Below are 15,677 nucleotides of genomic sequence, written 5' to 3'. Positions count from 1 at the left end.
ATTTTTATATGAAATCTCCATATCAGAAACAAGTGGTATAGTTCATTGGTACAGGGAAATGGAAAGGAATAGGGGCTGATCTCAGTTCCATCTATACATAAAATAGGCAGCTGTAGATGGAAGGAAGCTGAGGATTGAACACATTTGATTAGACGATACATACAAGAGAGTCAACAACTTATATTCGCGATTTTAGTGAACAAACTAGAGTAGTGGACACTTTTAAGTAATAGCTAAAAAGCAGCAACAAATTTATCTTTGGTGGATGATATTCAAAAGTCAAAAAGCATGTAGCATGGTAAACAGCCCTAGGCAGGAGTTTAAGAACAAGTTTCTTTCCATTATCCTAATAACCTAAAAATATTTTGGATAAGTGGCATTCACCACTTGACCATAAACTCCATGATATTGTCGGTTTTAAATATGTTATCTACTAATATATCCCCTGCATCTAGTACGTAAGAGATGCCTAATAGGAAATCAATAAATATCTACAAGAAGAATGAACAGGAATTGGATCTTATTTTTTTAAGTCATTTCATTAAAACAGAGACTCAGAATGAAGGAAAAAACACAAGTTTATTCCTATAATTGGGGGTCCAGAATACTAAGACTCAAATGAACAAACTTAGGCACAGGATCTTAGAGCAACAGCACCAAGAAGCAGTAAGTGTGGACTTCTGCTTGGAAAACACTTTGCACTGGGTAGTTCTAAACAGATTACACATCAACAATGGTTGTACTGAGGCAAGAAGGCAGAAACAACTCAGAACCATGACCCAACAGATTAGAGTCAGAGGACATGTGAGTTTCTTAGCAAGTCTCTGTCTCAAAACTTCAGGAAAAAGATAAAATTTCTCAACTTAAGGAAAAAATAAAAATCATATGCTGGGGTTGCTAAGATGTATGGTAAGATCAAATCTCCTATTTGTGAAATTGTGAAAAGGAAAAAGAAATTCATGCTAGTTTTGCTGTCAGACCCCAAACTGCAAAAGTTATGGCTACAGTGAGTTTTAAGTGCCTAGTTAAGAAGGAAAAGGCATGAAATTTGTAGGTGGAAGATGTGAACAGAAATAATTGTTTTTTTATTAATAGTTATAGTTGTTAGTACCATGCCTAATTTATAAAATAAATTTATCATAGGTATATGTGTATAGTAAAAATCATAGTATAAATACAGTTTGGTACTATCCATGGTTTCAGGCAGCCACTAGGGGTCATGGAACATATCCCCCGTAGATAGAAGGGACTGCTGTAGTCCAGTCAGCCAATTATCAACCTAGAGCCATGATTCTCAATCTCCTTGTTAAAACAGATCTGGACCCCACACTCAGACTTTCTGAGTCCATAGGTCTGGAGTGAGGTCAAACAATTGGTATTTCTAATAAGGTCCCAGGTGATGATGTTGATGGTGCAGGCCCAGAGACCAAACTTTGAGAACAAGTAACTTATGGTATGCTATAAAAGCAAGATAACTTCCATGGAAGCATTTAAAGAGATTCACATATCCTGCACAGGGAAAACTATTGAAGATCAGACCCAGGGTTTAATTATAAGGGTCACAGAGCTGCAAAGGAGACAAAATGCACAGTCTCAACAGAACTTTTATACTAAAGCCAGGACCCTGATAGGAAAACAGTCAGACGTTGAGACTCAGGATGGTGGAGATCTGTACAATTGAACCTCAAAAACATGAACTCCCAGATTTCTCTGAACCTTCCAAAGTGGCAAAAGCGGTCTATCCGCTTATGCTGGAAGAGGAAAGCTTCCACCTGCCTGGAAAGCATGTAAACATGTTCCTTGCAGGATGATACAGTCCATCTCAAAATCTTTTCTTGCCCTTATTCAACCCTTCAGAGCCATAACTATGGTCCCTCCTACAACAGAAAATAGCTTGTTCTAAGATATGTAAGATCTGGCTGACATGTACCATTAGGATTTTTCTCTTAGATGAGAAACAGAATATAAAGATAAATATGGAAAAATATATGAGAACACTTTCCCAAAACCTAGGAATTAAACTCCTGGAAAAGAAAGATGGATCCAGTTCTAATATACTACAAGGATGTCTTATTAAAACTTGGACACAATTATATCAATAGTAAATACAATGGAGTTGCTACAGTTGCCTTGATGGAATATTGAGGTAACAGTCACAAGGATCAGAATTAGGAATGTAAGAATGGATTTATTATGTACAATCAGAGAACCTATCATCTAATTATACTCCCTGTGATGTCCCAGAGGACACACTATATTAAAAGAGTAGGAAATGTACTAGTTAAAGAGGAAAGATATCTTTGAGAAGCTTAATGTGCTCTGTAGATCAGGGTTGACAATAGAAGATACTTTCAGGGAACTGGGCTATCTTTTCTGACTGTAGATGATAGTCCACATGTGGATTTCATATGGATTCCAAATGAGCAGAATCCAGATGACAGCCCTTAACTACCAGAAACCAGCCAGATATAACTAACATAATGGACAGCAGGGCTTGATCAGCAGCAAGAGTGACTTAATCCACAAAGATATACAGTGATGACTATAAACTATAATTTTTCTAGGGGTGAGATAAACGTAGAGACAATTAGAAAATTGTGTGAGCGGATGAGTCAGGAAAAATCTAAGAGTTGGTGAAACAGAAATGAGAGTTGCAATGGAAAAATAATGTCCTTTTACTCAGTTTCCATAACTAAGCCTGTTCTTAGACCTATCCTATCAATTAAAGGGAACGGCTGGTCCTTAAGAACTTTGGAACACCATTGCAAGAATAGACAATAAATATTACACCTAACATCAAGGGGATCTGTGGCCATTTACCAGAGGAATTGTACAAGGGGAAAGAAGTATTGAAAGTAAAATTTTGAGGGCCATTAAATATGGAGTCGAAGTTGACACATACCAAGCAAGGTACACAAAATGCCATCCTGAACGCAGTTAGAGTTGGTGTTTATAGAAGAAAGGAAATAAATGGAATTCTAACCTAAGTCCAACTTATAGTTAGTCCAGTGGTTTTGTGGACCTACCCTACTGTATTTCTCTGGTCCCTGAATGCATAATGGGGGTAGATATACTTAGCAACTGGAAGAACTCTCTAATTGATGCCCTAAAAGAGTAAGAGCCCAGAGAAAATCCATTAAACTGCCTTTCTTCAGCCAATATCAGAGGCAATAGTTTATCCTTGAGAAATGCACAGATTAGTTTGGCCTTTGAAACAAAAAGGATGAGGAATAAAATGATGATGGCTTCCATTTACAAAAACCAGAGGTAGTAAGGCAGATGAAAATGCATTACCTCAAACTTAACAAGTGGTTGCTCCAAATGTAACTGGTTTATCAATTGTAGAAGCTTAACCAGAAATGATTAATAAAGGCTCTGCATGTGGTTGATCTGTTGAGTGTATCATTTTCAATCCCTATTAGCAAAGAGAATCAAAAGCATTTTACACTTACTGGGAGCAACAGTAGGACACATTCACTGTCTCACCTTGGAGCTCTGTTAACTCTCTTTCTTTCTGAGAAAATACAGTTTGCAGGAATCTGGAGTGTCCTGATATTTCACAGAACCTAACTGTTCCCCTATGTTGATGACAGCATCCTAATCATATCTAAACAGGTCAGATAAACAAGTCTGAATATTCTATCACATGAAAGTCAGAGTGGAATACAAACCTTACAAAAATTTAGAGCCTTCTAGATTAGTGAAGTTTTTAGGTGTCCAATAATCTTTGGTGTGATGGTACATTCTCTTTAGTAAGAAAAATGTATTGCATTTGTACCTTTATCACAAAGAAAGAGGCACAACATTTGACGGAACTCAATGGATTTTGGAAGCAGCATATGCCTCACTTAGGTATACTGCTATGAACTATTTGTTGGATGGCTGAGAAGGCTATCAGTTTCGAGTGGAGCCCAAAGTAAGTGAGAGTTTTGTAGCAGGTATAAATTGTGATAAGAGCTGCCATATTGCTTGAGCCGTATAACAAAGTATGTTCATTGGTGCTAGAGGTATCTATAGTAGGTAAGGAATTTGTGTGGTATCTCTGACAAGCTAAAAGAAGAGCTACACGCAGACTCCCAGTGTTTGGGACCAGGGAAATATCTTACGTGAGAGAAAATTTCTCATACTTAAAAATCAGCTATTCTGACCTAGGAGAGTGTTCAACTGGAGCTTCTCATCGTGAGCTGGATATTGTCAGATCTACCAAATCATAAGGTCAGATTGATGCAGGAAAAAATCCATCATATAATTGGAAACTAAACATTTGCAATCAGGCCAGAGTATGTCCAGAAGACATAAATTATCTAATGTAGAGGCATAGAGAGTTATCACCTACCTCTTTTACATAGTGCTATACTCCCAAGTCATGCCTATGGCTTCATGGGGATTCCCAATTACCAGACTCTGGGGAAAGAAAAAAACCTCAGAATTATCACAAATAGTCAGCTATATATGTTATTGTAAGCCGTAAGTAAACAGATGCTGCACTAGAGCCCAACTTGGCAATTGCCCTAAAGGGGAGAAGTGAGAGGCAATTCTTTCAGTGAGAAGAAATTTGTATGGCACACTTGAATGTCTACATTGCATACAAGGAGAAAGGACCTGTGGTATGTATATGCACAGACTTCCGGCAAAAGGTAAAGGATTTGTTTTGTTGGTTAGAGGCGACATTGGAATATCAGAGACAAGGAGGTCTGGTGAAGATGAATATGAATGGTTCTATAGGAGTAGGAACAAAGCCTGTGGACTTTTACATTACATACTAATGGCCGTCAGAGAGCATTTGCCATACAAGAGGCAATCTCCAAACAAATGGATATCACCCAGCTTCTTTTCAGCCAAGCCATTTTTTGTGCAACTGACCCATGATGGAGTAGGTGTTAAAAGAATGGATGCTATGCATGGGCCCAATAGCACAGACTGTCTGATACCAAGACTGATCTAGTCACTGCCACTGCTGAATTCATTACCTATTTGATGCCTAGAGAAGTAAAGTTCAATTCTGAGCCCTTGGTGTAGTACCAGCTACCAAGGAAATCGATCTCTTGCTGGCAAGTTGATTATATCAAACCTTTTGACCTTTGACCATGGGGCAATAGTTCCCAGGGCATTGACATTTACTCCAGATTTGGATTTGTCTTGCTTGCCTGTTATGATTTGTTCAGACCACCATGCCTGATTTACTGACATTTGATCATGCCTAAAATTACCTCAAACTAGGGATGTATTTTACATTGATGGAAGTATGATAAAAGGTACTTGACCATTTGATCCACTGACTCTACAATACATATTGAAGATGGAGTTTCCCAGGAAGCTGACTCAGGGATGGAGATGAGCATATAGGAGTTTATCTGAGAATGTTTTTCAGATCACTGTCTTTGAAAGGGAAGGGAAAGGACCAGAATTGAGGAGAGAAGAGTCAAGTTGTAATGAACACTCTACCAAAATTCCACTAGGCCCTAAAGGGAGACAACATTGGATGACAATTCAGAGATGTTCTGAGTTGAGGCAAGAGGGAAAGCTTTAAATCTCCTTGTAGATCAGTGTTGAATGCAGGCTACATGGAAAGGGGCCATGTGTTTAGTGAGGCAACTCTCTTTAGCTGAGAAGATCCAGAAAGGGTTTTCAGAAGAGTTCTGTCTGCTAGTAGTACATCTAGGAGCTCTGGTAATAATGCCTTCATTCTGGAACAGGGATAAGAGCAGTGCATTTTAGCTTTCAACACAAGCTACTCCTTTAACTGCTCAGATTTACTCATTTGTATAAGTTCTGGGAGAAGCTCCTACAGAATTCTAGCGGGCCTCTGTACTTCAGACTACTTCTTTTTCCACATAAAGTGGAAGACCTGGTGTACCAATTAAAATTCCACTCATTGGGAGGGGTTTGCCTCACCCCTATCTTTCAAGGTCTCTCATGAGTGGGACTATAATTCAGTCTTCATCCTTTTTTGACTTGCGTGCACATACCAGGCTGATCTATTTATAAGCCACATTTAGGCTTTTGCCTTCTCCCTTAGCTTAGAACTCTTCTCCTAAGCAGGCATAGGTGTGATCTGAGGAAGAGACATTGATGCAAAAGTAACAGATAACATGAGGGTCTGAGCTGCTTGCTCATGTAGCTTGCTGCTGTCCTCTGGTCATCCTTGTGCTTAATACTGGATGTACCAATATCATGTCACAATGATTGTTGCTGTATCCACTGACCAATTTTACCAATGACTTGGTGAGTCAGAGGGCATTCAGTTCATGATGGGTAATTTTGGTTGTATGGTTATTTGATGTTCCATGGCCAGGTGTTTCTTTTTCTACCAGAACCAGCAGCACACTAGAGGATGTTATTCAAAAAGTGTATAACCCTCTGCTACAGATAACAGGGTTTTGCTCCAAAACTCTGAGGGTTTTGTTTTGACTTTCCCATAAACTTGCCTTCAACTCCACTTGATGCTTTTTATACAGAACTTATACCTCTAATACTATAGGGTCTTACAAATCATATGCCCCAAGTTTCAGAGTGACTTACACCATAGCTTAGACCTGCTACAGAGTCTATTCTGACTGTGGAGCCCATTCAAAGCTGGCCACCTTCTGTTACTGGCAGATGGATTGGAGCAGTATTCCAGTGGTGTAAAATATGCTTACTACAAAACACAGAGAGGCCTGATAAGCACTTTGCTTCCTTTTTAGGATAGGAGATTCACGATGCCACAGTGTCTTTTACTTTGGGATGGAATGTCCCATAATGCCCCAGACCAATGAACAAACTTTTATTGATGTGTTTGGCTTCTGAATCTTTATAGTTTCTCACTCACCATCTAGAGCATATGTGTCTTATCAAGACCTTCCAACTATTAACCAATCCTTGATCATATGGTCTGAGTAACATGATGTCCTTGATATCGTTGACCACTGTGATATCCTGTAAGATGTGCAACTAGTTCATTTCTCTCCAGTCTATATTATGACAGAAGGCAAAAGAATTAATATAGCCCTGGGGTAAAGTATGCTACAGTGAGCTCCAAGTGAATGGAAACTCTTTACGGTCATCTTTCTTGATAAGGATGAGAAAGAACACATTCACCAGATCAATGACTACATATCATGCTACCCAGTACCACGTTAATATGCTCTAACAAGGAGACACGTCAGCCCCAGCTGATTCAATTGGGGCCACTACTTCTTGGAATTTGTGATAATCTGTTGTCAACCAAGATCTGTATGATTTTCTTTTATTGTGGTAACATTGGTTTATAACACTGTATAAATTTCAGGTGTACATCATTATATATTTGGATTTCTGTGTAGATTACATCATGTTCACCACCTAAAGACTAGTTACAATACATCACCACTCACATGTGCCTAATCACTCTTTTCACATTGCTCCGTCCCTCCTTCTCCTCTGGTAACCACCAATCCAATCTCTGTTGCTATGGTTTGTTTGTCATTGTTTTTATCTTCTACTTATGAGTGAGATCATAAGGTACTTGACTTTCTCCCTCTGACTTGTTTCACTTAGAATAATACACTCAAGTTCTAACCATGTTGTTACAAATGGCAGGATTTCATCGTTTCTTATGGCTGACTAGTATTCTACTGTGTATATGTACCACAACTTCTTCATCCATTCGTCCCTTGATGGACATCTAGGTTGCTTCCAAGTCTTGGCTATTGTGAATAATGCTGCAATGAACATAGGGGTGCATGTATCTTTATGCATTCATGTTTTCATCTTCTTTGGATAAATACCCAGCAATGGAATAGCTGGATCATATGGTAGATCTCTACTTAATTTTTTGAAGAATCTCCATACTGTTTTCCATAGTGGCTTCACCAGTTTACACTCCCACCAGCAGTGTACGAGAGTTCCCCTCTCTATAAATCCTCTCCAATACTTATAGTTTCCTGTCTTGTTAATTATGACCATTCTGAAGGGAATGAGGTGATATCTCATTGTAGTTTTGATTTGCATTTCCCTAATAGTGAATAATATTGAACACCTTTACATGTGCCTGTTGGCCATCTGTATATCTTCTGTGGAGAAATGTCTGTTCAGATCTTTTGCCCATTTTTTAATTGGGGTGTTAGTTTTTTTGTTGTTGAGATGTATGAGTTCTCTATATGTTTTGGATTTTAACCCCTTATCAGATAAATGTTTTGGAAATATCTTCTCCAAATTGTTAGGTTGTCTTTCTGTTTTGTTGATGGTTTCCTTTGCTGTGCAGAAGCTTTTTAATTTGAGGTAGTCCCATTTGTTCATTTTTCTATTGTTTCCCTGGCCCAGTCAGATACAGTACTTGAAAGTATGCTGCTAAGACTGATGTCAAAGAGGGTACTGCCTATGTTTTCTTCTAGAAGTTTCATGTTTTCGGGTATTACATTCAAGTCTTTAATCCATTGTGAGTTAAGTTTTGCATAAAGTGTAAGGTAATGGTCTACTTTCGTTCTTTTGCATGTGGCTGTCCAGTTTTCCAGCATCATTTATTGAAGAGACTCTCCTTTCTGCATTGCATGCTCTTCTCTCCCTTGTAGAAAATTAGCTGTGCATATATGTGTGGCTTTATTTCTGGGCTCTCGATTCTGTTCCATTGTTCTGTATGTTGTTTTTGTGCCAGTACCATGCTGTTTTGGTTACTATGGCATTGTAGTGTATTTTGAAATCATGGATTGTGATACCTCCAGCTTTGTTCTTTTTTCTCAGGATTCTTGTGGCTATTTAGGGTCTTTTGTCATTCCATATAAATATTAAGATTATTTGTTCTATTTCTGTGAAAAAATATTGTTGGAATTTTGATAGGGATTGCATTGAATCTGTATATTGCTTTAGGAAGTATGCATTTTAACTACGTTAATTCTTCCAATCCAACAGCATGGAATATCTTTCCCTTTCTTTGTGTCTTCTGCAATTTCTTTCAACAATGTTTTATAATTTTCAGTGTAGAAATCTTTCAGCTCTTTGCTTAAGTTTATTCCTAGATATTTTATTCTTTTTGTTGCAATTGTGAATGGGATTGTATTCTTAATTTCTCTTTCTGCTATTTTGTTGCTAGTGTATGGACATTCAACTGATTTTTGTATGTTGATTTTGTGTCCTGCAATTTGACTGTATTCATTTATTGTTTCTGAAAGGTTTTTGGTGTATTCTTTAGTGTTTTCTATATATAAAATCATGTCATCTGCAAATAATGACAGTCTCTTCTTCCTTTCCAATCTGTATCCCTTTTATTTCTTTTCTTGCCTGATTGCTCTGGCTAACACTTCCAATACTATGTTAAATAAGAGTGGTGAAAGTGGGCATCCTTGCCCTGTTTCTGTTCTTAGAGAGATAGCTTTCAGTTTTTCTCCATTGAGAATGATATTAGCTGTGGGTTTGTCATAAATGGCCTTTATTATGTTGAGGTACTTTCCTTATATACCCATTTTATTCAGAGTTTATATCATAAATGGGTGCAGTATCCTGTTAAATGCTTTCTCTGCATCTATTGAGATCATTATGTGATTTTTATTCTTCATTTTGTTGATCTTGTGTATCAGGTTGATTGATTTGTGGATGTTGAACCATCCTTGCATCCCTGAAATAAATTCTCCTTGATCAAAGTGTATGATCTTTTTGTGTATTGTTGTATTCTACTTGCTAGCATTTTGTTGAGGATTTTTGCATTGATGTTCACCAGTGGTATTGGCCTGTAATTTTCTTTCTTTGTGTTTTCCTTGTCTGGTTTTGGTATCAGGGTAATGTTGGCTTCATTGAATGAGTAAGGAAGCTTCCCTTCCTCTTCAATTTTTTGGAAGAGTGTGAGAAGGTTAGGTATTAAGTCTTCGCTGAATGTTTGGTAAAATTCACTAGGGAAGTCATCTGGTCCTGGAATTTTATATTTTGGCAGGTTTTTTATTACTGTTTCAATCTCCTTACTGGTGGTTGGTCTATTCAAATTCTCTGTTTCTTCTTGATTCCATTTTGGAAGTTTGTATGATTCTAAGAACTTATCCATTTCTTCCAGATTATCCAGTTTGTTGGTGGATAGCTTTTCATAGTATTCTCTTAAAACTTTTTACATTTCTGAGGTATCCATTGTAATTTCTCCTCTTTCATCTCTGATTTTATTTATTTGAGCCTTCCCTCTGTTTTTCTTGGTGAGTCTAGCTAAAGGTTTGCCAATTTTGTTTATCTTTTCAAAGATCCAGCTCTTGGTTTCATTGATTTGTTCTATTTTTTTTTAGTCTCTATTTCATTTATTTCTGATCTGATTTTTATTATTTCCTTCCTTCTACTGACTTTGGGCATTGTTTGTTCTTCTTTTTCCAGTTCTTTTAGGTGCACTGTTAGATTGTTTATTTCAGATTTTTCTTGTTGATGTAGGCCTGTATTCCTATAAACTTCCCTCTTAGAACCACTTTTGCTGTGTCCCATAGATTTTGGCATGTCGTATTTTCATTTTCATTTGTCTCCAGGTGTTTTTTTATTTCTTCATTGACCCAATTGTTGTTCAGTAGCATTTTTTTTAATCTCCACATATTTGCACCTTTTCTGATTTTTTTCCTGTAGTTGATTTCTAGTTTCATACCTTTATGGTCAGAAATGATGCTTTGTATTATTTCAACCTTCTTAAATGTATTGAGAATTGTTTTGTGGCCTAATATGTGATCAGTCCTGGAGAACATTCCAGGGCAGGCTGCCTGCCCTGGCTGAGCTGGATTAAATTGGTGCTCTAGTGGGTAGGTTAGTCCCTGCGATAACAGGCCAGAGGAAAATTCAATGGCATCTGCCAGTGTCTATGTCAGCATGCTTGTACTAGGTGACAAAAATAGCTGCCATGAATGTCTCAGTCCTTGGAGAGGTCTCACCCGTCCCTGAGATGCACCCAGAGCCTATCAGGGGAGTCTCTTTTCACCAACGGACTGTGCACCTTTCTGTCTGGTGATTTTAGGTTGCTTTCCAAATTAGGTGAATTTGTGCATGGACCCTTTAAGAGCTGACTTTTTCCTGTTTATGTCCGATAGGTTTTCTAGGTGTATTCTCTGTTGTAGTTAATAGCCAGGAAATCCAGATGTTATGACACTCATATCAGTTGTACTGAATCCGAATTATGCCTATAGCAGTAATACACCCCCATTCAGGTCCCCTATTCTCCAGGCAAGGCTGCATACCTTAGGATTGCTCCTGGCTGGCCATGAAGCTCCACAGCTCAAAATTGGCTTTTTCTCTCCAGAAAGGAATTTCTGCCTCTTCCACTCCAGTCAGCATTGTACCTTGTTGTGGTAGTTCTTTTTATCCAATTTTCAGTTCTCTCTCAGGGGTAATTGTTCCAAGAATAGTTGTACATTGGTTTTGCTAATGGGAGGAGGTGAGTTCAGAGAGCATATATGCTGCCGTCTTGACACCAACCCCTCTCTGATTTGTTGAGTGGACAAATTTGTCAAGCAAATGGAGATATGACAGGTACCACTACCCTTGTATCCCTTAGGATTATAAAGGAAATAAACAAAATAAAAGTAACTTTATAGCTATGAGAATAATTCAATATTCAGTATTAAAATTGGTGGGACATAGGGAAACCAAAACAGGAAAAACATGTACATATATTTCTTCAGTGATACCTTGTGGCACTTAGGTTTCTATGCTTCTCTTTTATAATCTTCCTCTAAAATTAATTTTCTATTATAATCCAAGTCCAACCCATTATTTTTTTTGAAAACTGATTAGGAATACATATTGCAAACACTAATACTTTTTAATCCACCAAATATATTCTGGTAAGCAATCTAAAGAAGGCCAAATATTGAAAGAATTTAATTCTGAATTCTGTATAATACGAAGTGACTGATTCATAAAATGCAAATATTTAATAGTAGGAAATTGATTGGGAAATTATGTACATATAGATTATATATATATTTATATGTACATATGTATATATATATATACATGCACATAATTTGGATAACCCCAGTGAGCCTGTGGTTAAGATTCAGTGCTCTCCCCACCATGGCCAGGGTTCATTTCCTGGTCAGTGAACCACACCACACATCTCTCGGCTGTCATACTGTGACAGCTGCGTGTTGTTGTGATGCAGAAAGATATGTCATCAGTATTTCAAATACCAGCAGGGTCATCCTTGGTGGACAGGTTACAGCAGAGCTTCCAGACCAGACAGACTAGGAAGAAAGACTTTGTCACCCACTTCCAAAAAAGAGTCGCTGGGTGTCAGAATTGACTCAAAGACACTAACAACAAAAGATAATTTATATATAAATTATTTATTCATAAATGTTACAAAAGTCACATGTTAAGAAAGCATTATAATTTAGAAAATAATTTCATTCTACATATAAGATTTTACAATTCATAAAAATGTGCTATGCATAAAATAAACTTAAGTGGAAATAAATACATTAAAATACCAGCAAGTGATTTTCTTTGAGATTATATCTAGGTTGATTCACAATTCAATTTTCTTTATTTTACCAAAAATGTTTGGTGAGAACATATTGTTATAAGTTGCATACTTATTTTCAAAAACTATTCTGGCTCCATACCATTTCTATTAGTTCTACCTTGGCAAATTCAAGCTAATCTTAATCTTCAATGTGTTAGTTTATATGTTGTGACTTGGTATGACGTATTTTTTAACCTAAGATCTTTAGCAGGTTTAGTTCAAACATATTCATTATAAAAATCATATACACCATCGGTGGACTCAGTCTGTGACCTGAGAACATTTAAAAGGAATTGGGGGCTATAAATTCATTTAGGCTTGTGCTCTCTTGATTAAACAACTCCAAAATTATTTTCATGATTTATGTTTATGACTATTATCTTCACCTTAGTTTAAAATTTGTGAACCACTGTGTGTCAATATTACACCACCAGCACAGCTGGGCATAGACTTCACCTATTTCCTCTCTGGACACAATGACCAATTAAACTTGAGGGACTCTAGAATCCCTAGGGCTAAAAGAGGACACAGCATTGGATAATAGCATGCCCTTTATTTAAAAGTACAATCTTCTCTTCATGACTCTAACAATGTTGCTGATATCTATAAAATCAGCTTCTCATTGTGAAATCCATTAGGAATCTGGTGAGAAGAGCCAGTGTCAGTCAAAAGTACCCTAGTGACTGAAGACAATATCTAAAGTACACTCTGACCTCATCATAAGGACTTTTTTCATATGTTCTTGATGCAGTCCAGGTTGCATGCTAATTTCATTCTCAATCTGTGGGCAAAGGGTAATTGAATAAGAATGTCACAAGGATTGAAAGCTCAAAAAGTCATTGCATTTATCAACCGGTATTTGGACCAGATTTCTTTCAAAACATGGCACAAAGAAAGGTATGAATATCTTTTTGACACTTAAAAAACAAAGATGAGTGATGTCTACTACAGAAAGTTATGTTACCATCAGCAGGAAAGGTCTCTCAAGGTCATCTTACCCACAACCTTGCCTCTGCTTTGCATCACATTAAATAATGAGTGTTCAAGTTGTTTTTGGGAATCTTGAAATAGATGTCAAGAATTTTTCAGTGATTCCAAAAATCCTTGTTATCATTTCACCCTTCCGAGTGAAACTTTTCCCATTATATCTCCATACTTAAAAAGAGTTATTGGGATTTTTTTAAGCAAAGAAAGAATTAGTAGTATTTAAAGTTTCTTTTGATTAGTATAGAGTGTATAGACAGGAAAAGAGTTAAGATGACAGTGGAATGAACATGTGCTTGTCAAGGGGTAACTTCCTTCTTCTGGTAATGTAAAAGAGGAATTGATGGATGAGCTGACACCAGTGCAATATCAAGTGTAAGGAAGAGCAGAAGATGTGAAAAAGATAGAAGTAGAAAAGAACAGCTGCTGAGGAGATTCCTCTTATTTCCTATGACCTTCAGATAACCCAATATCTCCTACTAACCATTGATTTAACTTCTATTTACTGGAAAACTATGTTCTCAGTATTATGCTAGCAACAATGAAAAAGGGACATATATATTTTATTATTTCATATGATAATATAAAATTATAATAAGCTTTGGCACCACCAATAGTAATTTGGTTGTCTGTTTTCTCATATACTTGCCAAGTTGAGATAGTAATAAATTGTTACTATTAACAATTACTACTAAAGAGTAATGTTAATGATACTATTAGTGATAACTAGCTCACATTCATTAAATGCTTAATATATTTCAGGCACTTTCCTAAGTTCAAATGTGTATAAATTGTCTTATTTGAGCTTCTCAATAACTCTGGTTATCAATATAGAGATTTTTGTTTTTAATGTGGCACAAGGATGTTCACCAGCTTGCCAAGAATAACACAACTCAGAAATAAAATGCTGGCAGATTGTAGCTCCAGCAGCAGTGTTCCTCACAGGTAACTGGTAAGGGTAATATTTTGTTTGATTTTTATGTTGTTTTGTTTTTGCTGAGGAAGATAGCTCTGAGCTACTATCTGAGGCCAAGTCTCCTCTCTTTTTTGCTTGAGGAAGATTAGCTCTGAGCGAATATCTGTGCCAATGTTTCTCTCTCTTTTTTTTAATATGTTGGCTGCTGCCGCAGCGTGGCTGATGAGTGGTGTATGTCCCTGCCTGGGATTCGAACCCATGAACCTCGGCACCAAAGCAGAATGCACTGAACATAACCACTATGACACTGGGACCACCCAAAGGGTAATTTTTCTTACATTACCAAATGAATAACAACGTAAAATTTCATTTTTTTTGATTTGTGTTTCTTTAATGATGAGAAATTTGCATACTTTTTCTATTTTTACTTTTGCTTTATGTTTTTCCCTTCCCATATTGCATATTTATATCCACTGCTCACTTTTTATTGGATTTTTGGTCTTTTCTCATAATTATAATGTAGTACTTCTTTATATTTTAATATTTTAACCATTTTTCCCTAAATACTGCAAATGTTTCCATTTTGCACTTATCTTTTATCTGTGTATATAATCATTTTTCACATGAAAATTTAATTTACAGGCACACTCAAAAAGGCAAATCTCACATCCTGTTGCATTTTTCCACTAAAGGTGTATTACTGCTATTTACCAAAGAATAATGTATGTCTGTAGCTAAAAAAGGCAAAATTAAAACTACATGTTATGAAAGGGTTTAAAAATCTTAGAAACATCTCTGTTCATTCTCAGGATCCAGTTATACTTCATATATCAGTGTCTCTCACTCTGGAAAAGATATTATCGTCTGGTGTAAGGTGTTTCAACCCTTATTTTATCTTCCTTCTTAAGTCTATCTAGCAGCACTCTCTACTTTTATGCCTCTACATTCAAATGGTATGAGTCATATCTGTGACCTTGCATTTAAACATGCAAAGTATACTGAATAAATTTAGGTGGACTTGGGTCATATAACTAAATAACTGATAACTTCCACAGACTGAAGAAAATCAACTTGATTATTTGATATTTTTGTATTCCTATTTTCATTTATAACCACTGTTATGTGGTATGTAGTCAGTCTTGTGTTATCTGTATATTTGGGGAGAAATATGGCATAAAAAAAGACTGGCCTTTAAGTCTCGGCTTTGAGTCTTGGCCTCACCATTACTGAGTGTGCAAAATATTTATTCTCACTGACTTACAGTAGCAATAAAATGTAGATCATACCTATTTATCAGGGTTTTCGTGAGAATTAGAAAGGACGTATTTCAGGCACTGAGCA

This window comes from Equus caballus, chromosome 20 (assembly GCF_041296265.1).
Source record: "Equus caballus isolate H_3958 breed thoroughbred chromosome 20, TB-T2T, whole genome shotgun sequence".
Classification (NCBI taxonomy): Eukaryota; Metazoa; Chordata; class Mammalia; order Perissodactyla; family Equidae; genus Equus; species Equus caballus.
The sequence above is the reverse complement of the archived record's forward strand: the minus strand, read 5'-3'. Positions refer to the sequence as shown.